Source organism: Protopterus annectens, chromosome 8.part1, assembly GCF_019279795.1.
Source record: "Protopterus annectens isolate FY-2018-M chromosome 8.part1, PAN1.0, whole genome shotgun sequence".
NCBI classification, from domain to species: domain Eukaryota; kingdom Metazoa; phylum Chordata; order Ceratodontiformes; family Protopteridae; genus Protopterus; species Protopterus annectens.
Window position 1 is genome coordinate 64,964,247 of NC_056742.1, and position 26,132 is coordinate 64,990,378.

A 26,132-nucleotide genomic window follows, 5' to 3' on the forward strand; every position below is an offset into this window, starting at 1 on the left:
GACTTTGGCCACAGTGGTTGCTGTTATGTATTTGTAATTCTGATGTGGGTGGAGTACATGCTGGTACATCGCACACAGGGTTATGGAGTTCATACCTCTGAGTGTACCTATTTATCAGGTTGTCCATTATTGCACCACTCCATTTGCTGTGGTCCTTAGATGGTTTGTGTTGCTATATGTTATTACGAGGCTGCATGTAGGCCTACCTGTCATACCATCACAGACTGGCATTTGCACAGGCCAAAATATGACAGTAAGACAAAGTCCCACACATGGGGATGGGGTGTTAATTGTTTTCTGCCAAACATAGACAGTTGGGAGACTGGTTTGGTAATTGCTTGTTTGCTCTTATGGATTTGATATCTGCTTCCCCACTGTTTTCCATTGCTGTTAAGACATAACCCTTTCTTGTCTGGCAAATAGTTGGCAGGCAAATGCAATGTTAGGACAAGCATATCAGGTATACAAGGCATACTTGTGCTCCTTCTGTGACAACCGGTGTCATTCCAGGGGTATGGGTGTTGGCCACTGATGTTGTCAGTGCTGACCCAGAAAGGTGGCAGCCTTTTATAGGCTGGCAGTACACTGACCTTCGGGTATCTCAACTTCTGAGAGCTAGACATCTGGACAAAGTCATAAGTGATTGGCGGACGGAGGCCTAAATGTAGGGACCATTTTTTAAGTATTGGCCTTACAAACCTAGAAAGGTGATTCAATAACAGGTTTTGCATTAACATGCATGTTTTTATGGGTATGCAGTCTGACACTACAATCTGTCATTATTTTCTGATCTTAGTCTTGCGTGATTTGCCAGTGAATTCCCAGGCAACCACTATTTCATGTTATATTGACCATAATTATGATGCAAACATCTGGATATTGTGCAATAAGTCTGTACAGTTAAGAGGTATGGTAGGCACTGTGTAGGTTACTCCAAGCTGTGTACTGTCTATATGTGTGGCCCCCTATCCATGATCTGTACAGCTTTCCTGCAGTAACAGATATTGACATCTGGACAGTCTGTACACCTCCTACCATAGGTGTGGCTGACATGCATAATAGTTGATATTGCAGTTCTCTGAACATGGTCCTGTTAAAGACAGCACTGTACCTAGGCCACTACAGCACAACAGCCGGGAGTAGGTGCTGGCCAAATCCTGACAGTATTAACCACACATATACATAGCTCATTAACCCTCCATATTATGGACATGCAACAAGTTATCATGTGTATTGGGACAGCCCTGGCAATGTGTGCTCTGCTGCTATTTCCCCTACAAACATACCCGTTACTGCATTTCTATGGGAATATGGGGGGGGACACCTGTCAGCTGTACACATTTTCACAGACTGTGCTGATATTTGCTTTACATTTTGGTACCATTTAATGTACTATTGTGCCCTCTCTTGGGGACTGGAGACATATCACTAAAGACCACAAGTCAGATTGTAATGGCATATATTTGAGTTTCAGACTTCTTACCCTTCAGAACCTTACTGCAACTGCAAGACGGTGATTTCTCCTGTCCACCTGGTGAATCTGGGCATACTGGGGCAATGCAGCCATTGCCTCATGTACATAGAAAACCCTCTCCTCCTACCACCCAACACTACAACCTGTGAGAGATGCACTTACATAGCCACAATTGAAGCAAAGCTCTCTCCACCTAAGATTGTGCTAGACAGTCAAGAGGAGAAGGTTAACACCCAAACTGCACCTCAAGCAACACATAGCCCTTCTAAACTCACACCACCAACACCCACATATAACAACACTAAATCCACATATGCAGAGGCCCTTAACTGTAACCTGCCCAAGCAACAAGGACCTCTGAAGCTGAAACGCAAACAAACACCAAATGCAACCAAAGTATCACATAGTTGTCAACACCAGTGTGCCACCCAGCAAAAGCCCCTAAGGCAAGATAACATACCTAACACTTTAGTCATATGTGACTCTATAGTCCGGCACACTGATGTCCCACTCACCAGGTTGAACAAGGAGAAAATTACAGTTAGCTGCCTGTCGGGTGCCAGGATCCACCACATAATGCATGCACTCAAGTCACTCCACAACAAGTACAAATATGACTCTGTCATTGTCCATGCTGGAGTGAATGACTTGAGATGTACCTCCCTGGACTACATGAAAAGAGACATGGAAGAGCTCTCGGATCATGTGGCCCAGGCAGGTATGACCCTAGCCCTGAGTAGCATCCTGCCTTAGGCCAGAATGATACCACAATATAAGGACAAAATGATTAACTTCACCAATTGGCTAAGCTTCTGGTGTCATTCAAAGGGGATCCTGTATCTGTCTGCCTGGGAAGACATGATCAACAGACCACAATGCTTTGCCAGAGATGGTCTGCACCTGTCACCCCTGGGATTCAGGTTACTGGCTAAGGCTCTTACCACCCCTAGAGTGCCTTTTTTAGGCAAAGTTCAAAGGACAAAACCATCACAGTAACAGGTACAAGCATGCAAAATCTGAAGGTAATGCTACTCAATGCTAGAAGTCTAAACCTCAAAATGCACTCTCTCGAGGCACTCCTAAAAATGGAGAACATCGATATCTGTGCAGTAACTGAGACCTAGTTCAAGGCTCCAGAGAGCACACCTGCAATACCAGGCTACAACTCTTACCACACGTTTCGGCCACCAAACCAGGTCCAAAAAACTAAAGGTGGAGGAGTGTCAATATTCACCAAGGATATTCACACCACCAGGCCAGTTGCCCAACACAATGCATCTGAAATTCTCCAGGTGCAACTAACATTAGGTAAGTCTGCAATCCAAATTGTAGCTTGCTACAGATCCCCCACCATACACAAAGATTCTCACTACACCTTTTTAAACATACTGGAAAATATTAAGATAGAACCAAACATCCTAATACTGGGTGATTTTTAACTACCCTGCCATTAACTGGTAAAACTACTCATGTACCAACAACTTTTCCCAACGGTTCTTGGAATTCATAAGTTCCAACGCTTTGGATAAACTAATCCATAGTCCCACCAGGGGCTCCAATATCCTAGACCTGGTCATTACCAACATGGGAAATTGATGCTCCACATCTATGGTCACCCCCTGGTTAGTCAGGTCTGACCATAAGCTAATCACCCTGAACATCCACATCCCACCCCCACCCCCCAGTAAGGAAACCTCCATAAAAAACTTCTCCAAAGCCAACTTCATGCTACTCAAGTCAGAAGTGACAAACTTCATGACACCCATGCAGACGGGAACTGAAAGTTCAACTGCTGAATCCTACACTAAGGCACTGTATGAGCACATCCACTCATGCATGAATCATGCCATCCCAAATAGAACCAAGATGCTCTCATCCAAAAAAGGAAGCCAATCTGGTGGTCCCCTGCCATAAACAAACTTTACAACAAAAGGAAGAAACTGTTGCAGAAAAGAGGAAAATCCCAGGATGCAAAAAACTCCCTTACCAGCCTCAGTAAGAAACTGAGATCCCTCATAAAATCCTCCAAACCTAGTTATGAAAATAAAATTGCCAAAGATTCCAAAGACAACCACAAGGCATTCTATAGCTATGTCAAGAATCTAAATGCCAATGCTCAGATCTGCTCTGAGCTAAAACAGAATGGCATTAAATATACTGATCCCAAGGATATTGCCAATATCCTGGCAGATTGATTCAGTGCCAACTTCATCCCCCCTCTCACCTCCTAAATGGCCCGTCTAAATACTGGAAAATTGCCAAATTCCGATAATAACGGCCACACAGGTAAAAAACGCACTCTCCAAAGCTAAGAATACAGCATCCATGGGACCAGATGACATCCTGGGCTGTGTACTACATTAACTACAATATGAACTGGCACCTCACCTAAGTGTCGTGTTTAATCATAGCCTCACCTCAGGTTTCATGCCCACTGAGTGGCTCAGAGCTACACTTATCCCACTCCACAAGGGGGGATCCACTTTGGATCCCGGAAACTACCGTCCCATCAGTCTGACGAGCCTTATCTGCAAGGCCATGGAACATATTATCATGGAACTTATAAACAAAGACATTGACAACCTTCAAACACTGGACCCCACCCAGTTTGTGTTTGTGAAGGGCCGATCTTGTCTCCTGAACCTGAATGACTTCTTTGAATCAGTCTCCAGAGCCATGGACAAGGGTAAGGTGGTCCACACAGCCTATCTAGACCTTGCCAAGGCCTTTGACACCACCCCCCACTCTGGAATCATAGATAAACTTACTAAGCTGGGCATTAATCCCTACGTCACCCAATGGGTTGCTAACTGGCTTACTGATAGAACCCACACTGTAAAAGTAGCCAACTCCAAATCCAGCTCCAGACAAGTGACAAGTGGAGTATCTCAGGGTTCAGTCCTGGGACCGCTCTTGTTTGGCATCTACTTCTCTGAAGTACAGACCAACACTAAGGGACTCTGGCTAACAAAGTTTGCAGATGACTGCAATCTGGGAGCCATTATTGAATCCCCAAATGATGTGGATACTCTACAAAAGGGCCTTACAGAAACAGATGCTTTGTACCAGAGCCATGAGCTCAAGTGCAATGCCAAGAAATGTATAGTTATCCCCTTTGGGAAAAAACATGTACCCGTGAATTACCATATAGGTGGCAGTACACTAAACACCGAAAGTGTGATAAGAGACTTAGGGACACAGGTGGATAGTGGTCTCACCTTCGATAACCACATTGCCACAACAGTCAGGAAATTCTTCTATGTAGCACACCTCATCACTAAGGCCTTTTCATCCAGAAAAAGAGGTCATTGTCCCACTGTACTCATCCCTCATTAGACCCATTATAGAATACATTGCCCTGTTTGGTATGTACCTCTCAAGACATCTGCAACAACTGGAAAGGCCACAGAAATACCTCACTAAAAGAATTACCAGCCTAAAGCAGATGCCCTACGCTGACCACCTTAAAAAACTCCAGCTATACTCTGTCGCATATCGTCTACTCAGAGACGATCTCTGCTTAACATACAAGGTCATGTCAAACCCAGCGCTGTTGGACATGCTACACTTAAAGAAATCCCAATCCCTCAGAGCCACATGCTCCAGGGATCTAAACCTTGTCATCACAATAAACAAAACATGCTGGAGGGATAGGTTCCTGACCCAGAGACTCCCCAGACTCTGGAATAGATTGCCCATACATGTCAAGCAGAGTGCCTATTTGGCCCTCTTCAAAAGGAACCTTGACGATTGGATGGGAGAAAGGAAATTCACCCCCGGGATCACGTCAGTCACCCTGCTTGACAGGGGTCCAGGGAAGTAAACAGTGTGTGAAGAAATAGCCAGGGTATTGCTATGGTTAGGCTTGTATAGGCCCTAGGGCTGATAGCCTAGTACCAACCTATGAACCTATGAACCTATGACCTGCTGTGCTATCACTGTGTAAGTCTGTAGGGTGGTATTTCATCATTGTCACCATTTGTGGGCCTTTGTAAGACATTTCTTTATGGTTTTCTACAGCTGACTTGCTGAGTGGGGCTGAGGGGGAAGTATGGGACCCCACACTAAGATCCATGCCTGTGACTTATGACCCCACAGTTAGTTGGTCCCCCACATATACTGCAGTGGGATTTGTCACCTTGGGTACTACTGCATAGTGTGGGGAGGCCAGTATTGGGCAGACATTTCCTGGTGTCCCACATAGCTGTCAGTTGTCTGCTGCTATCCCAGTAGGCCACCCCATTCCCTTGGCTGCATGCAACAATAAAATAGATATGCTACCAGAACATACTAATACATTCATTTATTGTTAATAAGACTGACTTACCTTGTGCCTGTGTCAGTTATGTGGATGGTGCTTGAGGGCTGCCTATGTCAGATGCACGCAGTACACTGTCTATACATGGTAAGTTATAGGTAGTGTGATGTGTGTGTCATCCATTTTACTATGTGTGCAAGTTGGAGAGAGATGTGGAGACCTTGGCAATGGTGGGGGGCTGTGTGGCTCTTCCCCATGCTGTTCCTGCCGCAGCTGTTTCTGCAGGATCATATTGTGTAGCATGGCACATACTATGAACATGTGTGCACATCTGGCTGGAGAGTACTGCAAGGCTCCACCAAATATGTCAAGGCAGTGAAACTGTGACTCGACCATCCCAAACACATGCTCTATAATGATCCTGGTTTGTGCATAGGCCTCATTTTGCTGTTCTTGAGTGGGTGTGTGTGCATTTCTGATGGGTGTCATCATCCACGGCTCCAGTGCAAAGCCAGCATCTCCCACCAGATGGCCATATGGGTTGCCCTCCCTAACAAATCCCTGATACAGCTGTGAGGAATGCCAGATGTGGGAGATGTGATAGCTTCCAGGGCTGCCAGCACACACATTCATGATAATGCCCTGGGCATTGCACACAACCTGGCAGTTGATGGAGGAGAAGCCCTTGTGGTTTATGTAGACCCTACCCTGCTCACCGGATGGTGCTTTGATGTGGATGTGCATGCAGTGCATGGCATCCAGTACCTCTGGGTAGTATGCTACATGGTGGAAGAGGCACATATTGCTGGTCAGCTCCTCATGGGTGCTGGGGAAGTAAATGTGTTCACCAGCATGTGGTAGCATGGCATCCAGGAACTGGTGGAGTACCCTGGATGCAGATGCCTGTGAGACCCCCATGATGTCCCCAGGAGGTCTCGGAAAGTACCTGTAGTTAGTATTCTTAAGGCTACACATACCTTGGTATCCACTGGGATGGGTTCCTATCTGTTGGCTCTAGGTCTGAGTTGAGGCTGGCACAGCTCGATGAGTTGCTGAAGTATGTCCCTGTCCACACTGTAGTGCTATACTATCTCCAGATCATGTAACCCTTGGTAGGTTACCCTGGGTCTGAACACTCTTCTCCTCCTCCTCAGCCTGGGGCAGTTGCCAGCATTATCCTCCTTACTGCCTTTAGCCTTTAGCACATACTGATGCACCAAAGCAACAGCAGCCCCTAACATTTTGTTGGGTCAAATTCCCCCGGGTGTGTACACCAGTGGTGCAGAGTTTTTGAGAAAAAACTGACTGGAAGGTGTTTGCACAGCTTATACTGTTGTGCTGCAGATACTGCCTATGTAATTGGCTGGCTATAGTACATTCCACCTGCTTGCTATTTTATTTGTACTTGATTGCTTTTATTATACTATTTCCCTTTTTTTCCCCTTCCCATTTCTGCCCCTTTTAAACCCAGAGGTGTGCCGCGCACAAATGTTAACAGTGCTTCTATTTCAAGGTTTTTTTTTGTTTGTTTTGATTTAGACCTGGTGCATGCCATGCAAACCTGTTTAGCTAAAATAAACACTTTGCAGTAGAAATGGCCCTCCCCTGGACACAGACATGCTTTTCATTTCATGGAAAAAGTCAATACAGCCCCAACACACCCCCTTGCTTAGCTGTGCTTAGCTAAGCTGAAATAGGAGCTGTAGAGCTCCAGTGTGTTTACACCAAGCATGACACATCTCCTTTTCATGTCAGCTGCTTCTGCTTACACTGCAGAATTATAGCTCCTACATGGTTAGGTGCATTCAGACATGGTCTCCCACTTTGTGATTCATTAAAATGTGCTCATTTGCATGCCCCACTGCCTTAGTCCCTTGTTACACCACTACACCTCAGCCTTTCTCCTTAGCAACCACTGTTCCCTATTTTTGTTTTGATTCTGCATGCCATAGACTATAATGGCAAAATGCATCTTTCACTTAAAATTGTCTTTTCACATTTTTATTTTTATTTTTGGCATGATCCCGTTTGCTTGCTGGTACCCTATGCTTAAACGGCTGATATCAGCAAAAAAAATAAACTTTTAATATTTATTATTTTGCAAATCTTTTCCATGCCAATGCCCATATTTTTGGCAAATGGTATGCCTAATGATTATAATACATGCTTTACTTTGAGCTGTCATGTCTCCGTTTTGATTTTTGCAGAAATGTATTCGGCTAGTAGCCGAACACTATTCTGGCATGGATGCCTGCCTGCTTCCTGAATTGCTAATTTACCTCATTTGCATGTTTATTACCAGCAAATGGGATAATTAGCATTATTTAGTGATGTCCATGTCAGAATAGTGCTGGGAGGCTCATGCACGCTCCCAGCCTACTTTCCTGAATTGCACAGGCTCCAAACAACTTGTTTGGGCCATGCCACTATTCGGACACAGGATTTTCCATTAATGAATCCTGAGGATTGTTTTCAAAGTGACTACTAGCATCAATATTTTAACCTTCATGCGTTGCTATAAAACATCATTCATTTAATACAGAGATGCATATTTGTTTTCTTAAGGACAGTCCTATTCTTAATAACAGAGACAGTATTGTTTTTATGGCTGACTTTTAGTGTGATTTTTATTGAATAAAAAAATAATGTCAAGCCAAGAGTTATGCTCTTAGTTTTGGAATTACTACTTACAAATAAACTACACAGTTGTGTCAGCTTTAAAGATTTCCTGCTGTTATACTATCTGACCATAGAAGCTTTCTCTATGAATTCATAGGCACTATTTCAATGCAATCAAGTTGTTTAAATTTTGAAATCTTAATACATGGATTCTATCTATCATAACCATCAGAATGTGATATAATTTCTATATAAGCATTAAGAATGACAGTTTTGTCATTTGACTGGCACACTAATATGTTATGTCAGTCTATGCAATTGCCACAGACAATTAAAAAAATAAAATCTTGTTCAGCTTTTGCAGCAACTGAATTTATTGCTGGCATCCTGAAGTTTGAAAAGGTATGAGGAACTTTCAGATGTCCCATAATACCTTTTATGGTAGTGTTTACTGAATCCTTGGGAGGTCCCCTTCACAAAAAGTTTACACGCTGTCACTCAGTATAATATATTTAACATCTGTGTTCATACTAGTAATGGTTTTCTGCAACTGGCAACTTTTGTACTAATGTTACACAAGTGTGTAAAATATTGTACTATAAAGAATGATTGGCTGGCATAGTAATTATATTTTGCGTAACTGATAGTTGTTGAGGTTCTTCTTTTCTGCCTGAATTTGATATTTGAATATTTCTGTATGTGGCAGAAAATTAGATAAGTCCTGAATAAGAATAAGCAAGTTGCAAAAAACAATTTCTTCTCAACTTTTTTAATCATTACTTTAGGTTCTGACGGGGTTGCTGAGGGTATGGAAGTAACTGACTACTATATTAACATCAAATGTGCTTATTTTTCAAAGCCATCAGAGAATACATTTCTACAACACAGAAGGGAAGGAGCACAAGAACATGATAAGCTTCTGGGCGCTGTCTTTCCATCCTTGCCTGCAGCAAGACCAATCTAAGAGATTTCAGTGGCAGGAAGTACTTTAAATACTAAATCAAATTATTATAATTAAGAAAGCAAAATGAATAACTTAAATAGTTGTAAAATTAATAACTTACCATTCAAAATATATTTTAGATTTTCTAAATGTGCTAAATATTAAAGTGAATTTCAAAATCTTTTCACTAAACAAAACTGAAATTGAAGTAATTGTCCATACAAAATTTCTTGGAGTGATTATAGATGATAACATTAAATTTGTCCTGCATGTTCAAAATAACATAAAAAAAGACATACCTTAGGAAAATCACCAAAACCACTCTTGCCACTACCTGTCTTCCCCATCTCTCTTATATTGTGCACTCATTCTAACCAACCTTCAGGCTACACTTAAAAATAAGCTGGGGGCATGGTATAATAAGGTTGCAAAGTTCTCACCAACAAACAATGGCACAGATACAACTGAGTAAGGCTTTGAACTTGCTCGAACTGCTTCACCACTTAGATTACATACGGCTTATCTCCACACACACACGCACACACACACACACACACACACACACACACACACACACACACACACACATACACACACTGTTATTCACAAAGCCAATGACTGTCCTGCTTTTAGTCTTATTCTCCATTCCTATCACCCTATTAGAATATTTCAATCTAATGAACAACATGGTCAACATCACTACTCATACTCTTGCTGAAAAATGGAATTCTACCTATTGGCAAATTAGAGCTACCTCTAAGCTCTCCAATTTCAAACTGCCACTAAAAGACTACCTAAATAAAACCTGGCCCTGCTTCTGCACTACCCCAAGATGAACTAGCCCCTCCCTCCTTCCACCACCAGCATAATTTGACTATGTTCAGAGAGGAGGAATTAGTAAAATCTATTTTTTAGACAAAAATCAAGTATATTTTTGTCCAGGCTATATTATCTAGACATCTCTTTTCCCAAAAGTGTGCTTATTGTGTTTATTGTCATCTCTATGAACTGTAACTTATGAATACTTTATCAATTGACAATGTTCTTTTTCAACTAGCTGTCCAAATAATTGCATTATGTATGTATATGTTCACACTGTATGAGCTGAAGGCTGAATTTTTACTTTGTTAATATGACATTCTTCTGTATTAGGCTTTGAAATAGCTTTATTTAACTGTAACAATATTATGTTAATGTAGAATATTTCTCCTCAGGCCTCTGCTGAAAATGTGATATTATCCCAGTTGGACTATCCTGGTAAATAAATGTTTAAAAAAAAAAAAAAGAAAATGTGTATGGTAGATAAGACTGATAAATATAGCTTCATATAAAGGAACTTGCTGTGATACAATAATGATCAGCCAAGATATCTGTGCAGTGCAAAGGTAATATTTCACATATATTTGCATATTGTGCCTCTTACCTACATCCGACATGGCTCTGGGGCACATTGTTACAGTCTAGATGAGTACTGACTGGGGTCAAGTCCATTTTTGAATAAGTTTAGAAGTAGATATGCAAACAATTTTTTCTTTGAGTAAGTAGCAGTTGATAATATGGCTAAGTCCTCACAAAATGTTTGACAGGGTCTAGCAAATTCAAGAAACAAAAAAGTACTGGATGGACACAATAAGATGGCAAAGCCCAGTAATATGGTTTAGCGCTTTCTTTTGTTTTAATGTAACGAACTTCTTCAGAACAAAAGACAACCTTCACATGCATACATTTAAATACCGATGCTTAATAAGTCATCCAATAAGTATCTTTGATTCATTACACATGAAGTAATCTAATTAAAGTGATACATACTAAAAATGCCTATATACAAATGTAAACTTACATCTTAAAATCTCTGATATCAAAATTAATAATATCATTTGTCTCTTAAAAGACATTTAATGTTCAATGTCCCATTTAAACCTGGGGCTCTTTCTGCATTTAAAAAGACTTGCCATTTTAGCTCCTTAACTTCTAAGGCAGTGTTAAACTCTGTGACAAAAGGCACTTATTTGACCATGTCCAATACAAATAAAATACATTTCCGAAAGTCTCCACATTTCCCAGCATGTTTCTATAAAGCATTGTTGCAATCTTTCTTCTTAATGGCCAAACTATGTTCATAAATTATTTCATGTAATGCTCTTGTAGTTTTCCCACATAGAATCCATTACAGCTTGTGCATGAACCTAAATAAACTATCCCAAAACTTTTCCAGTTAAATCTGCTTTTTGCTGTATACTGTCTTTTTAATGTAGGAAAAATAAATACTACTGGAAGAATTAATGAATCTGCATTGTTTACAGTAATAACAGGGGTATATCCCCTTGGGCCCCGGTTACTAGTATTAGAGTATTAGAAAAAGAATCTTGTATTTGAAGCGTAGTTTTGATATTCACTACCTTCTTATAAATAAAACTTGGATGTTCTCCCAAAACTCTAGCTAAGTCACTGTTTCCCAAAATGACCTTCCAATTATTTACAAAAACTTGCTTGATATCATAAGAATCTAAAAAAATAGGAACTGGAAGGCACATTTTAAAGATGTAAAATCTTTTTCTACTTGTACTTTAGCTGTAAAACCACTTGCAAGAATAGGTGGGAACCTTGCATTCCTAGCATTGGCAATTTGTTCTTTAAGAGACACCAGTCTATCGTATGGACATCCTCTCTGGACTAACATTGAAACAAGTGTATCAATCTCAGTACAAAAAACAGAATTGTCTGAGATAAGTCTGCTTAAATGAATCATTGTCCCCGTACTAAATGTATTTTCATAAATGTTGGATGTCTACTATAATAGTGTAAAAAGTTGTTGGTATAAGTGTCTTTTCTATAAATGGTAATAGAAAACGTTTTATATTCAACATCCATGTCTATACATAGATCTAAAAAGTTAACTTTCTTGTCTATACTACTTAATACAAATTTAAAGCCTCTACCATTAAGGTTTATGACACTTAAGAAATTTTCCAATTGGTCTTTAGACCCATTATAAATAAAAAACAGATCATCAATGTAACACCTGTTCAAATACATATGTTTAAATCCTTCTAATTTAACCAATACAGACATTTCCCACTAGCTCAGAAATAAATTTGCAAAAGCTGGTGCAACCTTGGCACCCATGGTCACTCCACAAGTTTGTTTATACATTTTTTGACCAAAAATGAAAAAATTGTTTTTTAATACCAAATCTAATAACAAACAAATATCACAGTGTCAAAAGTAGTATGATTAATCAAAAAATTCTTCACAAATTCAATGCCCATCGTTTGGTCAATAGATGTATATAAAAAGTATAATTTTTTCAGCAGTAAAGGTGTAGTTTTTCAGCAAATTTAAAAATTGCCATGGATCCTTTAGAAAATATTTTGTCTGTGTAACCAAAGGATTTAACAAATTGTCTAAATAATAAGAAATAGTCACTGTTTTCCCTTTTTTGGCTGAAACAATTGGCCTAAACGGTGGATTTTTGGAATTCTTATGAATCTTGGGTATTCCGAACAGGATACCCAATAACGGTTCTTCCATAAGTAAAAACTCAAAAGTAGCTAGATTGATATAGCTATGATGCAACAGATCCATCAAACAGTCATCAATATGTAGAAGATTTCTCTTTACATAATCCTTACTCACTGTACACTATCTATTTCTATGGTTTGTGCTGTTTTGTGGCTTTCACTTTCTCTAGGGTCTAGCAAATTATTTGGTAAATGAAATCAAAAGAAAAGTCTTATAAATGTTGTTCGTGACCATCTACCTATTTGCATAGCTGATTGCTGTTCAAAAACACATTAAAAAACATTGTAATGGTATACTTTAATCTCAAAAATCATTTGAGGAAAGTTGGTTAAAGTACTTTATAGAAGTTAACATGGATTAGTGTATACTTTGTTGATTCTGTTGATGCTAAGGTAAAATAATTTCAAAGTTATCAAAGGCCACAGTAGATATTTTGGCTTCCTGTATACTTAGAACAAGTTGACAGTGTAGACCAACATGGTAATTGTTTCTGAAATAAGTAGACATTTGACTTACTTATAAATCCTTTGTTGATTGTGACATTTGTTTATAAATTATAAATAAAGCAAAAATAATGAAAGTTTGATTTTTATTTGCACAAGAAAGAAAAAAGAAAGAAAGAAAGTGTCTCAATGCTGTAGAACAGCAGCACGGTATAATGAAATCCTACTAAGGCAGAAAAGTAGTAAATAAAGGAGACATCTGATATGGCAGTTCATTGGTATTGATGAAGAAACCCAACTCCAATCCCAGAATACCCAAATCTTTGGAATAAAGAGAACTGCATAGTCAAATCCAAACAAAAGAAGGTGACCTAACCAAGAACTAACTTGATCAACCGTTTCTTCACTGGAAATAATGTAGGGAAAATCACATCCACCAGATAGTGCCCAGAACAATCAAATCACAATTACTATGAGTCTAACAGAAAAAAAGACATTAATAGGACTATCCATGATTATATTCCAAAAAAAGATAATAGGTTATCTGAAATGGAAACAAGACAAGAAAAGTCTGATGCCCTGCAGTGGTTGTATCTGTATATTAGGAATTCTACAAAATATATTTATTAAAAATAAAGATAGGTCTCAGCAACTGGGATATAAGTAGGATAATATTCAAAAGTGGTGTAATAAAGTATACAAATCAAATAGGCTAGAGTCCAATACAACACGCAGGGCAGGGTCAATCTACAATTACAAATAAATGACTGTTGATCAGGTAAGTCACCAACAAAAAAAGCTTCTAGGGTTTGACAACAGAGTGGTCCAGAAATTTCTGCATGCTAAATTAGTCTTGCAAAGTGCAGCATTAGAAAGTACATTCATGGCTGTCTCCCTATATAATGTTATATATTTGACAGCATTAGTCAGGCAGCAGAAAGTGAAAAGAAAGGTGATCCAAATTTGTTACAAGATTTTTATGACAATAATAAAAAATAAGCAACCCAAATCAAGGCCCTATAAAGATGCAACATCTTGCAAGGCTCTAGGACTCACTAGTGTCATATGCAAAACAATGTAAAGAATTATCATGGAAATGATCAATAATAACAAATTAGGAGCAGTCATAGAATCCCCCACTGTCACTAATGTTCTCCGGGAAAGGCTGACACTGACATATAACTTGCTTCAGAGCATGGACTAAACTAAATACCAAGAAATGCATAGAAGTATCCTTCCAGAACTTATCCATCCTCTGTGAATATCATATTGAAAACACACCCTTAAGAGTCAACTCAGTTATCAGGGACTTGAGACACACATAGATAGTAATCTAGCCTTTGATCATCAGCTGTATATGGCAGTGAGGAAATCATCCTATGTTGTACAACTTATAAACAAAGATATAATATATAAGTCCAAGGAGGTCATTGTTCCACTTTATTCACCACTGTATTCACTGTCCATCAAACCTATCACTGAGTACACTGCTCCCTTTGGAATGTACCCAACCATGCACATCCAACAACTGGAACATCTACAGAGGAGCCTCACTAAAAGAATGCAGTGCATAAGTAACATATACTCTGCCTCAAAGCCTTATCCCTATCTTCTGTCTCCTAAAGGCTGTTGAGGATAGATCTATGCTTGTCATCCAAGGCATTGTCAGACCCTACCCTAATGGACCTCTTGCATATCCACCCCAAAAAAATAAAAAATAAAAAATAAAAAAAGCATCAGAATTACCATTTATAAAGACTTGAATATTGCCTGTAACATAAATAGAACCTGTTGGAGATACGGGCATGTATCTCAGAGACTATCCCTTCTCTGGAACAGGCTTGTCACCGATGTGAAGCAGAGTTCTTTCCTAACCCATTTCAAGTATAACCTAGACAGCTAAATGGGGGAACAGGTTTGGCACATATGTCTCTAATGGACACAGGCAGCCTGCAAATGTTTTATCTCCCAAGCCCCTGCTTACACTTATCAAGAGTACCAGAACTTGTAAGAGATTTGGGATGCATGAGAAGGCTTAAAAAGGCCTTACTGGTCATTAGCCAAGTACACACCTATGAACCTATGTATTTATTTAGAAAAGCATTTGTTGTGGTTAGTTTTATTACCATTTTGACTGCCTCAGAACAGCTGGGGGTCAGTGGACCTTGATTCAGATATATATGCATTTATTTAACAAGTCATAAAGTTGCAGTAAGGAACAATGGGGGTACTGTTGGATTATTTAATTCAAGGAAAAGGCATACAAGAAAAACTCATCTTAGAAATGTTTTTATTGGATGGTCAAGGACATGTTTGAGCAGTGGTAATCTACACAGTACTAATAGCATACAAGGAAAAAAATCATATCTTGGCTAAATGCTTACTATATAATGACTGCCCATTAACATCTGAAAACGAGCACGCTGATTGGTCAGCCCAATCTGTATGCCCATTTTAAATCTGAGTATATACTAATGAAAAAGGTGCTGTCACCCATAGTTTTATCCATCGGTGCACACTGTAACTTTTAATTTTTTTAACAAAAATAAATAAATAAAATCAGAAATCTGGACTCCAGAAATATGAGAGAGACAGGATGGAGAAAATATGAGGGAAATCAGGTACGTTATTCAAAACTAAAGACATGTATTTGATTTTTCTTCTATTTCCTCCATTCTGTATCTCTCCTACCCCTAAACTGTCCGAAACATTTTTTTTTATTTAAAAAAGAAAAAAAAAGAAAAGAAAAAATGGAGCAATGGAGACCTTTTCTCTGTTGCTTCCATTCCAAAGCACTGATATACTTTGTATGCATGGGAACGCAAGTCCCATATGCATGCACAGTACATCAAAAAAGCAACAGGATATGTAGCAGAAGAGGAAGGACACCACAGCGCCATTATACAAAGACATTTTTTTTCTTAAATAATGTCATTTTATAATAGCAATAATTGACTCCATGGTGTGGTATATTAAGATTTACCCATGGCTGATTTTATTTAATCACTCGGGCTTCACCCTCCTGACTAAACCACACCAACCATGGGTAAATCTTAATACACCACACCGACGTCATAGGTTATTGCTATAATATGTGTTAGCACACATTGTAAAGATGCAATCTGATTAAAAAAGGTTGGTTCTCTGACTCCCTATGAGTTTAGCTCAGTTCTCTTCAAGACTACCCCTCGGATTCACGAAACCTCCGTGTAAGACTAAATAAGTCTTACTCAGAAACTGCAGTTGAACGGTCTGATGTCAGTGTGCCAGGCATATTCATGAGGGCACGCTGACTACACTCCAAGTCTAACACGGACTGTGCAGGAAGGCAGGGGGCGTGTCTGACTGCCGAGCAGTCCTAAGGTCCACGCCCCTGCAAGTGTCTGAATCGTGAAACGTCAACACACATGAGCGAGTCCGCTCAAATGTCAACATACCCAACACTACACTCCCTCACATTGTAAACCCCCAGTTTATATATTTTTTATTTTATAGTTAAATTATAAATTATTGTTTACATGTATCTTATACAAATATTTATTTACATGTAAAATGTTCATATTTATTCTGTTATGTTGGGAAAAACTACAGCCTTCTTATATGTATTTATTTTGTATACTATATTTACAGTTTGGTCATTTAAGCATAATTAATGAATTATTCAATTAATAAAAATGTAATCTCATTAAGCCATGCATTTAAAGAAGGCATCATGGTTGTCATTTTGTGTATGTCTGATGAAGGTTGGGGGATTACCTCGACCGAAAGCGCTTACTACATTAAACAGTCCGTGCAACTTTTTGGTCTCTGCTTGGTTCGTTTCTACTTCTCTTTTGGATTTTGGTTTGCAGTTTGATTTTTAATCAGTTTGTTTGTCATGTCGAGTGGAAACGTTTCCGTGGGGCAGAGTAGCGTGCATCATAGGACTGGGTCACAACCTCTTTTTTCCCAAGAGGAAGAGTTAGTTCCTAGTGTTCAACATAATGGAACTAACTTACAGAACAGTCAAGAAGCAGCTAATACTAGCGACTCGCCAATAGACCTTACGACGTTGGTTAATATGTTGTTAACCAAAGTAGACAATTTATCGCAGCAAGTTCAAGCTTGTATTACTAGGAACAGTACTAGTCAACAAGCTGTACCTGATGGGACCGCCAGCGTGGGTGCATCCGGTTCTATGTCAACGGGCCTGATTCAGCCAGCTCAGCGTGTACAGGGTAGCAGCACGCCTAACAGAGAGCAGGGAACCACGAGCTCAACGGATATTAACCCAAATGGAGCAGCTCCTACATCGAACAATGCCATAGGGAATAACACAGACTTACGACTCCATGGGGCTAATGAAAGCACACCTATTCCATCGATGGCCACCTTTCTAGCAAAGAGGGACTTTTTTTCGTCATTAGATAATAACAATTCCAATGTAGCCACTAATTCTGATGTGAACAATATGGTGAGCTCATCTATGTTTATCGATAAACTGAATTTATTTGACAACAAGTTGTTCCACTGTAGGAAACTTCAATTAGAAGTTTCATATTTACAGGAATGTATTAATCTAAAAATAATTCCAAAAGGGTTACGCCAGTGCCGTTACCCTGCAGGATTAGTTAATAATTCTGTCTATCACCAAGAACTCATTGCTTTATTCGACAAACAGGGCATTGAGTTCTTAAATTCTTTGATTAATTTTTATAATGTGGAACTCAATACATTACAAGTTGATTTAACACAATTAGAAATGTTTCTTCAGAGTCACTCTGAGTTTATTAGATATAAATATGATTATGCAAGGATTTTATCTAGCATTGATGCAACCATTAACAAATTAGTGGTTAATAAAAAAAGAAAAATTGACCGAGATTTAAAAGAATATGGTAATAAAAAGGCGTACCCCCCTCCCCCTTTGAATCAAACTAACTTGTTTAATACAAATAATAATCAAGTTATTGATTGCCCTCTTCAAGGGGAAGTACAAGATATTAACGAAAATTCTGAAGCGCCCCAAATTAGAAGAAGTGAGCGCATCAGAAATCAAAGCCATCAGGTTAATAATGCTAACATAAATGGTGGCAATTATAACCAAGGTCAACAGGCTTATAACTCGAATGCCAACAACCAGGGTTTTCACATGGTGGGGGACACCATGAACCCTGGCACGAGCAGGAACAACAACAACTCCACTTCCAATCAGAGAGGGAGAACACAGAGGAGGAGGAAGGGGAACCAACGGAGGAGATAAGTAATATAGATGACAGTTGCCCTAGTGTTCTAACTAGTCAGTCAGGAGATTTTAAGATCTACAATTACACAGTTCTTACTGTAGAACAGAATGTTATTAATTTTTTATCGAGAGGTCTCAGTTTTGTGCCGGATAAGAAATGCAATGCAGTTAGAACTATTGTTGATCTGAAACTATATGTGCGCAAATTAAATTTGGCATTCAGACTAGGCAACACACCATCTCTTATTGATACTCACAGAGTTTCAAGCATCTTTAATCCCCCATTACATAATTCCCTTAATGTTTTTGAGAGAGTGTGTGAGAATGATTTAAGATCAATGGTCAATAATAGACCTAAGCTTCATAATAGGAAACTTAACACATCTCAAGAAGAAATAGCATTTTTGTCTCTCCTTAATGAATGCAACATTAGGGTTATGTCCCCAGATAAAGGAGGGGGTTTGGTATTTATGGATGAATACCTCTATGAGAATAGGTTATTAGAACATCTAGACTCTGATAGTTATACACAGGCCAGTTTGAATGAAATACATATAGCATATAATAAAATTAAAAGAATTTTGGATGATTTGTTTATTGAAGGTACGATAGACAGTGACACTTTCCACTATTTAAATATGTCAGCGCCAAAAATTCCTACTTTGTTTGGCACACCAAAAATCCACAAGGATCTAAAAAATCCTCCTTTTAGACCAATTGTTGACGGACGAGGGTCCATTACATATGCTTGTGCCAAACTGGTAGATGAGATTTTGAAACCTTTATTAAAAACAGAGCCTCAAATCTGCAAGGATTCTTGGAGCTTTTTACAAGGGATAGACAAAATGGCGTTTGATAGAAATTGTATATTTTTAGTGGTAGATATCAAAGATCTATACACAGTCATACCCCAGAAATTAGGCATTGAGTGGACAAGGGACTTCATGTTAAGGAAAGAAGCTTCTAATGATCAGATGAATCTTGTTGAAACTTTACTAGAAGTCATTTTGTTCAATAATTTTCTCACCTTTAAAGGACAATTCTACCTTCAGAAAACTGGGATTGCAATGGGGTCCCCTTGTGGTTGCAGTTTTGCAAACTCCGTCCTAGCATATTGGGAAAATGAATTACTTTTTCAGAACATTTTATACACACAACATGTCACTTGGTACAACAGGTACCAAGATGACATGTGCTTCTTCTGGAAAGGGCCAGTTGACCTAATCCCTCAATTTATGGAAAGCCTCACAAGCATGACTAATTTTTTACAATTTACTTACTCAGTAGGTATCAATGAGATGTCCTTCTTAGATGTAAAACTAAGTAAAGATATCTTGAACAATAAATATAAATCGGTGATATTTAGGAAGCCAACACATTCTAACTCCTTTCTTCACTTCACAAGCTGTCATCCCTTTCACCAGAAGAAAAGCGTGGTGAAAGGACAGTTTGTGAGGGCTGCTAGGATGGTGTCGGACAATGATGATTTCATAATTGAATGTGACAATTTGAGTAATAAGTTTGCAATGAGAGGGTATCCAAATGCTCTAATTAGGGAAGTTAAGGATGAGGTAGTCTCAAAACGAAATGCAGGGCATTTCCGACCCCTAATAGGAGGTGGTTCTATACAAACTAATGTAGAGTCATCAAATAGAGACACATCACATTTTAACATTAATTTCATTTTCACTTTTTGTGTTGACTTTCAGGAAATTAGAGACATCATAAATAAAAACTGGAATTTTATCATTGAAGACACTGAATTAGTGAAAGCTATTGGCATAAAACCCAGTTTTGTTTATAAGAGAGGTATGAATTTGAAGAGTTTGTTGGACAGGTCTAGCCATAAACCAACAAGGACAAATATTGGTATGTCAAAATGTGGCATGTGTCCTCAATGTAAGCACATAAAGACAGGGAATAGTGTGTGTATTAGGGACAAAACCTATGCCATAAAAGGGAGATATAACTGTGACAGTAACAGAGTTGTGTATGTGGCTGAGTGCATAAAATGTTATGCATTTTACATAGGCAAAATGGAAAGATCACTCAAGAAGAGAGTTTATGAGCACCTTTATGCCGTAGGCAGAAAAGATTTAACAAATGCTCTTGCCAGGCACATACATGATGAACCTGATCATGGCTTTGTATTTTCTGTCATTCAACAAATTAATATTAGTATTAGGGGTGGACCATGGCAACTTTGGTTAGAAGAACAAGAACTACTATGGCAAATTAGAACAGCAGCCTATATTTCTCCAGGTCTTAATGAGTATGCATCACTAAAAAGCATACTAAAATTAAAAGCATTAATGAGGTGATGCTAGTATAGCTGGCCAGGTACAAGTAATAATTATAATTATTATAATTATTATTAATAATTATTATCTTTAAATAAAAATATATATAACATAAGGCATGTAATAATATTATTATAAGCATGATAATCATTGGCGAGTGTCGTTTTGTTTTGTGTTGTGTTGTTTTATTTTATTTTGTTTAAATGCTGCTAAATATGAATTTTAACATTGGAGTAGAACATGATATTATGGTGTAGGGTCGAGAAATAATAATTAGTATTCTCAACCAATTTAACTTTTTAACTTAAAGTGAGGTTAATTTATTGTGAATCAATATATATATTTATATATTTTTTATTTTATAGTTAAATTATAAATTATTGTTTACATGTATCTTATACAAATATTTATTTACATGTAAAATGTTCATATTTATTCTGTTATGTTGGGAAAAACTACAGCCTTCTTATATGTATTTATTTTGTATACTATATTTACAGTTTGGTCATTTAAGCATAATTAATGAATTATTCAATTAATAAAAATGTAATCTCATTAAGCCATGCATTTAAAGAAGGCATCATGGTTGTCATTTTGTGTATGTCTGATGAAGGTTGGGGGATTACCTCGAAAGCTTACTACATTAAACAGTCCGTGCAACTTTTTGGTCTCTGCTTGGTTCGTTTCTACTTCTCTTTTGGATTTTGGTTTACACATTGTAAAGATGCAATCTGATTAAAAAAGGTTGGTTCTCTGACTCCCTATGAGTTTAGCTCAGTTCTCTTCAAGACTACCCCTCGGATTCACGAAACCTCCGTGTAAGACTAAATAAGTCTTACTCAGAAACTGCAGTTGAACGGTCTGATGTCAGTGTGCCAGGCATATTCATGAGGGCATGCTGACTCCACTCCAAGTCTAACACGGACTGTGCAGGAAGGCAGGGGGCGTGTCTGACTGCCGAGCAGTCCTAAGGTCCACGCCCCTGCAAGTGTCTGAATCGTGAAACGTCAACACACATGAGCGAGTCCGCTCAAATGTCAACATACCCAACACTACACTCCCTCACATTGTAAACCCCCAGTTGAGTTATAAAATGCAAAATATAAATTTTATTTTTCTAATTCCCGATATAGCTGCCCGTATTTGCACGTGTTTGCGTGGGTGTGCCCATAGCTTAGCTAGAGTTAGCAATGTCGACATTGAAGAGCATAATAACAAATGTTTATGCAAATCAATCCAAATAGCAATAGCGTAGTGGTAGAGCCTTCGCACAAAAAGGATGCATTCACGGTTCGAGTCCCACCACTCCCCTCTCAATTTTATGTTTTAAATTAGCATATGAAATAATTCCTGACATATATATATGACTAAAATATTACTAAAAAGCATTGAAATGGCCTATGTATCAGTGAACAAAATGTATATATAGAAATGTAAGAATGATCTTGACATATAAATGCCCATAGCTAAGCAGCACTTTACCCAGCGCAATCTAGTTGCCCACAGCTAAGCAGCGCTTTACTCAGCGCAATCTAGTTGCCCACAGCTAAGCAGCACTTTACCCAGTGCAATCTAGTTGCCCACAGCTAAACAGTGCTTTACCCAGCACAATAAGTTTGCGCAGAGCTGTGCACCGCACTAACCAGCGCACCGTAGGTCAATGTGGAGCAACGTCGGGCAACATGGAGCAACGTGGAGCAACGTTCAGCAAAATTGCCTAAACACAGCCACACCACCTAGCCTGTCTGGACAGTAGTAAAATAAAATGCAATGACAAGTTTCGAACCCGGGACACTGTGCACCATAATCAAAGTACTGAACCACTAAACCATGACAGCTTAGGATAAACATCCACTGTTAACATACATATACTTATAAATGGTAGATTAACCATTGCTAAGCAGGTCTGCAGTCAGCCGCGAATTTTCAAAAATGGCCAATCACAAAAAATTGCGGGAAATGCAGCATATTTAAGCTCCATATGCGGGAATACTCACCATAACTGATTGTAGCTCCCATCTGCAGTTAGAATGTCTGGTGCTGGAGAGGGTACTCGCTTTCAAGCGCAACGCTGGGGCATTGAGGAGTCAAAATACATGGTTTGGCTCCTAGTCCATCGTCATGAGTCTCGACTCCTGCAGGGCCAGTTCCAAGGGATGGAGTATAAGGTAGAGGCTTGGAACCGGTTGGCTCATGAACTCACCAGTGCCACAGGCATCCCTCGGACTGGTGAGCAGGTCCGTCACCACCATGCAGACCTGAAGAGATGGAAGCAGGACCTACTGAACCAATGGATCCAGAAGGCCCGTCATATGCAAGATGCCGCACTACTGAGTAGGTAGCCGTGGAATGCAGTATGTAAGACATGCTAATATAGTCTAAATAATGGATAGGTATGTCTCAATATCCCTTCATTTAATTCACAGCTGCAGGTGTCCGTGCTGCAAATCAGCAAGCCTATGCAGATAGGCTGCTAAGGCTGCATCACCAGGCAGGTTAGTAATTATTCTGCATGTATTGTTATATAATATATGTAAGAAAGCATGAAAAAAGTGTTGTAGCCCAATAATACAGCTATAAAATGCCCTGAATACATTCTCTGCATGTACTGTTATATAACATAAGACAGAGAGCCAGAAATAGAGTGTAGTAACCCATTAATAAAGGTAAAATAAGTCTGGAATACTATCTCTGCATGTACTGTCAAATAAAATAAGTGAGTGAGCCTGAAAAAGAGTGTTGTAACATATCAATAAAGGTATAATATGTCCTGAATAGGTCTTCCGTATGCACTGTAATATCAAATAAAGGAGAGAGCCTGTAGAAAAGAGTGTTTAATGTAATTAATAAAGGTATAATACTTGGAGTGTGTCTGTGTCACTTTCTTTGAAATGTTGTTGTACCCTTGCATTAAATAAATAGTACTGTTGTATTAAGTACTGTCAACCCACAGTTGTGCAGTCCTATATAAAGTGGATGAAGGAAGTGCCAGTAGTTGTGAAGCATATAACAGTCCTCAACAGTTGGTAAATGGCTGTCATGCATAGGTAAATCTGGCACATGAGTAGCTTGTCAAGGTGTTCCCCAGAAATGTGAGTGTGCTGCATGAAATGTAGGGTTCTGTAGAAATTTAAATGAAAATGTCAAGGGAACACATCCAGATATGTAGATACATAAATATAAAAATAAAATATAACTATGTAGCAGTAACATCTGCATCTTGGACAGTTATTATGTCAGATATAGGTCAGGTATATAATGAACTAGCCAAACCCATTACACAATCTAATGCATGTTGCCTAGTGTAATAATACATGTAGGGGATATACACCTGCAGTCAATAGGAATGTAGTGTAGAGTAAAAGTACTAATAAGATGTTAATGGAGGTTTCTTTTTACACCCTACTCCATGTGCATAAACAATGCAATTCCACACCTCAATGGGTATGTCTAATCTCAAAACATTTGTTGGGACATATGCCCTATTGTTCTATAAAAATCTGCATTTTCTTTGATGCATGTGCCCTGTTCAAACACCTCAATCTTGGTGGCCTGTTGCCACCAATCATCCCTGCATGCTGTTGTAATGTCCACTGTCGTTCAATATATGCATGTGTTATGCTTGCTGTTCAACTGTTGTAACCCTGGTGTGTTGGGTTAATGGGAATATTACTGCATGCTGTTACAACTAATTTTGAATGCTGTTGTCTATGTTGTAATTAAACACACCTAATCACAGAACATACAGGAAGGCCGGTCCCATCAGACCCACCTGTCCCTCCTCACCTGGCGATTGCACCTGGCACCAGCAGGTCTGGTGCCAAGCCTGGGCTACCCTCCTCCGTTGGTCCTGTGTCACCTTCGGGTGGAAGCACTGCAGGGGATGGGGCTCGTCCCCCTCCTGCAACTGTGGGTGGAGAAGGGCCACCTGTCACCCTCCGAAGAGTCTGGGTTGTGGTGCGTAGGGAGATCCAGCGTTTAGTCGCTGATCCCCAACGCCAGTTCGAGGCGAGAGTGGCGCGACTTACGGGTGAGCCTGCCCCTCCTACACAGCCCCCAGCACAGCCACCCTCGGGTCTGTGAAGGTTCAGTGGTGACTGCCCATGGGTAGGTATCTCAATCCTACTGTTACCATCTGTGGGCTCATGGGCTTGCGATTTCCAAACATCCGTCCCAGTCAATTGTGTTCACCCACCCCATGTGTCATACTCAGCCCCTGTATGCGTCTTGTTTGTCTTGTCTGTTTACCTCCACAACCTACATCCCCAAATATACCTACTTCCTCTACCTCACATTCCACTCTCACCTGAAAAAAAAAAAAAAAGGGCAATCTGTACCCACAAAAAAATTACGTCCCATACATAGCTGCCCATTTCGCACACATGTCTGCTGGACATGTAAACTGACAATTAGAACTGGCAGTACAACATACTTTGTTGTCCTCATCCCTTTCTCAAGGGTGGATGGTTTCAAATTTCACTCCAAATTTGTAACATATACACAGCTGTTGCTGTTAAAGAAATGGGCAGCTATGGACCTTCCCTACACCCATCCTGCACATCCCGAGCTGGTTTCCCTACTGTCTTTCCCTCTTTGTGCCCCCTTTTCACCACTTTCCTATCTCCACATTTTCTTTTCTTTCAAAGAAATGAGCGTAGGGGTTAGCGGGAGTAAGCACTTTTAAGTAGTAGTTAGCAGGTTTGAGCAAGTGTGCGTATGTGTGCACTTAGCTAAGCATCGCTAAGCGTTGCACAAACCCGCGGAAACCCACTTACAACTGCTTAAAAGTGCCTTAGTCACTCTGTATGTCAGGGCCCTTGTTCTGCTCAGCTGCAAAACAAAACACCTCTGTCAGTCTCGAACCCCAGACCTTGGACACACTTGACTGCATGAAGTACCACTAAACCACAGCAGATATACAATAATTTGGTGCTGAAATAAATATATCATGCAAAACAATGAGTGAATGTAAATGAAAAATAGGAAGGCCATAACACAAAGCTTGTTCTGTGTATCTTTACCAACAATTGTTGTGGAATTGCATTACATGACTGTGATAAGAGAAGCAGCCATTCTAGCAGCAAATAATGTTATTGAGGCACTTTACAACCCCCACACAGTATCATAGCAGGGCAAACACTGGCATATATGATTAGGGCAGAGGCCATACTTCCTGATTGTGAAACATATTTTAGCTGTGTCCCTCTGAATCCCTATGAAAAGTACTGACATTAGTCAGAGAGGTGTTGTATTACACAATGAATAATCACAATAATAACAGTAGACATCACTTGTACTTCATAAAAGGAGTACAAATCCATATGCACTGCTTCACTCAAGTCTACACTT